The 6602-nt window shown below is 39.0% G+C and overlaps 1 long non-coding RNA gene across 1 annotated transcript; it reads left to right on the top strand.

Moving 5' to 3' along the window:
* On the top strand, nt 640-5248 carry LOC110404996. The gene is made up of 3 exons (XR_002442632.1): nt 640-903; nt 1102-1424; nt 1997-5248. It is a non-coding gene; the product is annotated as an uncharacterized LOC110404996 (long non-coding RNA).

Here is a 6602-nt window from a genome sequence, read left to right as displayed (position 1 = left end):
CAAAGCAGAAGGAAAACAGGATAAAGACAAAGACATACAAGTGGAGCTCCTTGAACTTTGTAGGTAAAAAATACCTTCAGGAGTAGTTAAATAGCCATAGTGAAGTGGGAACTCTTCAAAACACAGATCAAGGGAAAATTCTACCCTGAAGTTCAGGAGGGCAAGAGTTACACCAGCAATTTGTAGAATATTTTGTTGCCCAGATGGTGCCTTGAACATAAACTGTCAAAGTCATTACTCTGACTTTATTATCAGGGTTATGTTTTCTTTATTCCTTTTAATATTCCATATGCTGGTCATATAATACATTTCTTTGTATTCTTCTTCTCTTTTATTCTCTTTGTTTGTTCCATTCATAACTTATCACCTTCTGGTGGCAATTTAATTATTGGATCTATATTATTAGTATCTTTTTTTTTTAGAATATAATAAAAAATTTCAGTACAAAACACTGCAAGTAATTCAATTTCCATCAGTGAGGGAGGAAGTTAGATGCATTCAATGAAAGAGAGGAGAGAACCTGACTATAACATTTTTAATAATAACATAATAGCATGTTGTACTTTTTAGCATCTTGCATTTGGAGAATCTTGTGCTTCATAATCATTAATATTGCTTAACTTTTCCATTGCAGTTTTCATCTATCACTTTCACAGCACTTTCTGAAGTTAAATCAGTATCAGCCTCTCTGTTTTGCACCCAGGGTAAAAATGTGGAAGTGAATACAGCCAGCCAAGATTACTTCTTGGATCAGATTCCAAGTGTCCAGGAATTCCAGGCTGAAGTTCTTTCCATTAGATCCTGCTGTCACCTAATACAAACTGCTGCTGATAGCAGGTTGCAGATTTGAGACAAAAGCAGTGAAGTGGTTCTTCAGTTTGCCTGGGTTCCTGGAACTGACAGGTAGGGACATGGATGCTCTGGGTGCTGGAAATGTGCATGGATGCAAAAGATTGCTTGAATAAACCCACAGAAGCAAAACCCATAAAGAGTCACTAAGTACAGAGATGCCACCTTGGACTTAGAAGCTTCCTGACCTACAAATCATTTGGTGCAGTGTTTGAAGGAAGGTGGTTATGATGGCTCTATCCTCTTCCCTAGGCATCAGCACCAGAGATGGCATGCTAGGCTGGAGATAATATTTTTATCTAGCCTCACTGGCACGTTAACCTGGAGAGAAAGAGGTCATCTTCTAACTCAGGACCATGCCTGCATGACTTGGAGCCTGCATCTCATTGTCTGATGGGAGAAGCACCATATCCAGGGCAAGGTCTTTCTTTTGCAGGCAGACCTCTGTGTCTGCATGGTGGCTCACTGACTTATCCACTGGTACAAGGATCCTCCAGAGTGGGTCTATGGACTTAGATCCTAAGCAGGAAGCAATAGATTGTGCTATGCATTCATTTCAATTTCTTTACTCCGTGGTAAGTTGGAAAAATTACCTAAGAATTAGTTTTCACAAAATAATATATATGGTACTTCAAATTGGCGTTTTTAGTCAACTCTAATTTCTTTGTCAAATAAGTAGGTTCTTGCTTTTTCTATCCATAAAGACAGTTTTGCTTCTGAGACTCCTAACTCAGCACTCAGAATGACAGAAGTTGTTATTTTCTGATCACTAGAGTGTTTAGAGAAAGAGCTTTCCTTATTTTCCTTCTTTTTTAAATACCAGCCAGTTTTCTCTTCTGTAGATCAAAGCTTTCATGACTTTTTTGTATGTTTGTTTGTTTGCCTGTGCAGTTGTTTCTCAGGGTCAGAAATGATTTAGAATGCAAAGGAGAAAAAGAAATAATCTTTTTTTTCCCTTTAGCTTTTTAAATGAAATTACTATAAACATTTTTGAGTCCAAAATTAACACACAAACTCAAAACACCAACAAAAAAACTGGGGGGAGAGAAGGGAGAAAGAAAGAAAGAAAGAAAAAAAACAACTAGGAACGCATTCACAAAACTACCATGTGTGTAGCAGATCTTTTTTATTTTTTTTTTATTACCAGGGAATTATTGTATCTGCGAGCCAAAACAACAGTACTCCCTGATGCCAACTCCAGCTGTTCCTCCCTTGTAAAATTTATGAGCTGTTTTCAAGAGCCTGAATAGATCTTGTGATGGAACTTCAGTATAGTCACAAAGATATTTTTAATTGCTGCGACGTTGTCAGGTTTCCTTGCAACACAAAGCGTGCTGTTAGTTGGCTGATTAGACAGTGTGCTCCTGGAGATGCCAGCCTGCCGGGTCACTGAGCTAAAGGAAGAAGTCCAGCCAGACTTCAGATTTACTCCAAATCCTTGCTGGGAACACCAACAAATGGGCTGATAAAGGCAGGCTGAAGTAGTTCTAAACAAATGAGTGCACTAGTGGGAGAGTTTGGTATCTTTCCACTGGGCTCTTCACAGAGGTCCAAGTGGCATTGCACACTGTAGGCAACTGCATGTCAGTACTCATGCTTTGTGAGGGTTTGTGACTGAGCCTGTGGTAGATAGAGGAGCCTGGCATCAGTCCAAAACATCTCACTTTTCTTTCTTTAGGTTCTGATGTAAAAATGACGTCGTGAACACAATTTGTCATTAGAAGTCCTCTAGCAGGTGTCATGGAAATAAGAATTTTATCTCACCTGATCAACATTCAGATTTCATAATTACAATTTTATTTTATGTCTCTGATTCCCCTAAGGAAAAACCCAATAATTTATAAAATCCTAGAAAAGACCATGGCTTCTGCATGAGCAGACCATGCAGCAGCATCACTTTAGGAGTGGGTAGTCCAGCGAACCTGAAGCCAAGGTTAATGTCACTGTGTTCAGCTAGCTGGAGGCTTTTAGCTCAAGTGCTCCACCCTCTGTACGTGCTCCCAGACACCAGGAATGGATAAAGAAGCACAAAGAGGTGACATGGATTATGCGGCCACAAACCAGCAAGGCCTGTGCCATTTCTGAGCTTGTGGCTTTATAACATTTTGTGCCACAGAGGTGTCAAACCTCTAAAGATCTCAAGACCTATAAGACAATAGCCTTAAAATGTCTGCCAAGGACATAAAATAAGGCACATAAAAAGTTAAAGAGGAAATGGGAAAAGCAGTGGGATTATTAATTGCTACTATTTAAGCAAAGCTGTCTGTAGTATTAGGACCCTTTGTGGCTTGACATTTGTAGTCTCAGTAAATTAGAGTAATAAAAGAAATAGACCTCTCTGGACAGAGGTAAAATTAGGTGTAATACCATGGGTTACTAGTTAGTTCATGATCCTTCAGCCTATTGAAGATAAAGATCCCTAAGGCCTGTGCTGCCATCCCTAGTTTGGCTTGTGCAGAAGAGATTGGGACACATCCCCACCGGGGGGCACAAACTGGCCTAGCTGGCCTGCAAAGAAAGTGGTGCTGGTAGCAACAAAGTCAAAGGACTGATGTGGAAAATCGTGACTTCATCCTCTCTGCCCCTTGGAGATTATTTGCATCCATAGGAGTGCAAGGAGCAATCAACCCTTCTCTCTTGTCTGTCGAACCATAGAGCGTCTAATCCAAATCTCTGTTAATATTTCATTTGAGTTCAGTAGACTTTGGAGCCAGCCCCAGGCTCAGACTTAGCATGTCTTTTCGGAAGCTCAGTATCTGATTATTATTAAGATGTGAGAGGCTCCTGTGAAGCAGAAGCCTGAGCATTCCTGTTGAATTGAGACTTGAAGCACTGAATGTGAGAAAAAGTTGATCTGCTGAGCTGAATCTTCCCCCATGCTCATGAAACTCAGTACTGCTCCAGGAACACAGGGAAGATATGGAAATAGTGCATTCAGGTGACTAGAGATATTTTAGCATGATACCATGTAGCCTGCAGTTCCTATTGTGAGCAGCTTTTAGGAACTTAATGCTCTCTGGGACCTTGGCTAAGAATAAGCTTAGGTGCTGTGTATATCCACAAGGGACTTTGCGCTTGCTCTGAACTGTGGTGGTGGTAGAGTGTCTCCCCTGCTCTGCCTTGGTATATAAGCAACAGAAGAAATAAGAGACTTAATGGCAGCAGACACTCAGTGATCAAAGCTGGTTTTGAGTACCTTACCTTATATCTTATATACCTTATATATATCTTATATACCTTACATCTATCTTATAAACCTTATATCTTGACTTGGCCAGAGAGTTTTCAAAAGAGTTAGGAAGTAAATAAGAAGACTCCTAAGCCACCTTCTTTTTTGTTTATTTATTTTTTAATAGGCTTCATTGATACGACTTGATGTAATTGATAAAGGGGATTGTAACTTTGACCATCACACTAGTGCAGTCTATCCATAGCTGCTTGGTCTTTTTACTACAGTTTTGAGTTTGCTCAAAGATATTGTGAGTAGTTTTGGAGCCTGTAATGCGTGATGGCATGTGGACTGAATGTAACATGGCTCCTTCCCGAACAAGGAAATAACTGCATAGCAGTCGCCAGAAAGAATGACACCTTCCCTAATGTAAACTGGTAGAATCAGCATCCTCCAAAATGACTGAGAGAGATGCATAAAGAGCTCACCTCAGCCTAATGAAGTCTCATTAGTGGGATGCCAAAAAGGAACCTTCATGCCATGGCTATTTTAACCACAGGAGGACCACAAATCCTGTACGTGCTCAGGCAAAGAGGCAGAGGTCTGTCATTAGCAGTCTCTGAGTTACACAGGTAGATGGCAAAGCAACGAGTAGAGAGCCGTAGCCGTCTGTCCGATAAAAGAAAGATTAACAAAGAGTCTGTCAGTAGGAGCCTGCTAGTGAGAGATCCCCATAATGGCAGAGCAAGTGAATAGCATGTGTTTAAAGAGCCCATAATCCTATATTTACACAACAGTCCTTAATGGCTCATTCAGAGCCATTGCAAAGAACCAAGTAAATAGTGTTGTTAGAAAGTCTGTTACTTTATATTTACTCACTAGACCGTCTGCTGTGGGAGCTGTGAATGTTGTGGAGAGCTAAAAGGAACATTCTTTTTATTTTTATTTTTTTATTTTTTGGCTATGAAAAGCTAGCTAATAATGATACTGAAAACCACTTTCAATAGGAACTATACCTTCACTTTGCACCAGTGAAGGAGAACAACCATTAGCACACTTTGTCAAGGAAAGGGATGCATTTATCATCACCTGGAGTCTTTTCATAGAGACTGGATGTGCTCTAAAAGATACACTCTTATTCAGCAAGACGTTATTGAACTCAATAGCACTCACCTGTGTGGAAGGGAAAACTCATTCTCTTCACTGCAAGAACTAAGAGGGTATAAAATGGTCTTTATTATGTATATATTATTCAAATTATCTAAAAAAAATGAACTGCATTTGAGAAAGGACACTAAAATTATTCTATCAAATGTTTATTCATGTAAACACAAATATCTTTAGTAAAGCCAAAACTATACACACAAATTAGAGTGAAGCAGACAGCTGATGAACATGTGAAAATGAAGGTGACATTAAATATTTGTAGATTTGCACTGCAAACAATTATAAATCCAGACTTAGTGGTCAGTTATGAAATGAACTATATATCTTGCGAAGTCCACTCAAACATAAAAAAAATCACAGAAGAAGCCAAAACCTTCAGTTAATACCTACTATTTTAGATTTCTGAAAGTCTGTTCAAGATCCTGTCTGAACCTTAACTAATTGATCGTCAGAATTCCCATGAGCTATCAACAAGCACTGGAATGGAACAAGTTATTAATAAGAAATCATTTATGCAATGATTTTTTCTTTTTGTTTGTGATTGTCTACACAGATCATTAAATCTATTTATTACACACAGTGACTCACACAACATTTGTCAATAATACTTTGTTTGCAAATTGGTCAAAAATTGTGATTAGAAGGAAGAAAAGAGGAATCCTGTGCTTTTATTTCTGATTAATTACAAAAGCCATGTGGTCAATATGGGACAACATATTAACAAAGAAGCATATGTTTAATAACTGAATGTATTTAAAAATTCTTTTCAGTGAACAGTTTAGGTCAATCTAGCTGAGGACAAAGGTGCTTTTTCCTTATGTAAGAGGAAATGACAAAATGTAGTTTAGGCTGTACCTTGTAGCTGTGTAAGGTCACACACCACTCAGCGTGCTCAGAGAGGGTAACAGAAAGAGTGGCTTCATCCCCATGAGAAAAGAGGATGAGGCTGAAGGCAAATGTCTTCCTGAGCCTTCCCATGGCTGGGGACCTAAAACTTGAAGCTGCTACAACTACATCGATGTTATCGTGTTCCAAGAGATCTGATGAAGCTTCACACTGATGTATGTAATCTTGCTGTTTCCTTCCCCAAGCATTCATGCTACCAGAATTTGAGATAAAAAATACGCCACGAGAACAAAAGGAAATAGATCAAGAATATGTCGAATTGGCATTTCCTATCAAAATGGAATAGCTCTTTGTGAGAAAAAGATAGATTGTGGAACTTGCAGTTTATATAATAATCTTATTGATGCTTGAGGAGATAGTCACAGGCCAGAGATGAGCAGCCAGAAATAGCACTCAGGACTTTCCTGCTGAAGGATCCAAAGTCTGTGAAAATTCATCTGGTGCCAGGAGAACAAAATTATGCCAGAGCTTTGAGCAGTGTTGCAATGAAAGTAAATCTTCTCTTGTATAT

The sequence above is a fragment of the Numida meleagris genome, chromosome 11 (assembly GCF_002078875.1).
Source record: "Numida meleagris isolate 19003 breed g44 Domestic line chromosome 11, NumMel1.0, whole genome shotgun sequence".
Taxonomy (NCBI): Eukaryota; Metazoa; Chordata; class Aves; order Galliformes; family Numididae; genus Numida; species Numida meleagris.
Note: the sequence above shows the minus strand (reverse complement) of the source record. Positions and strands in the feature narration are given on the sequence as shown.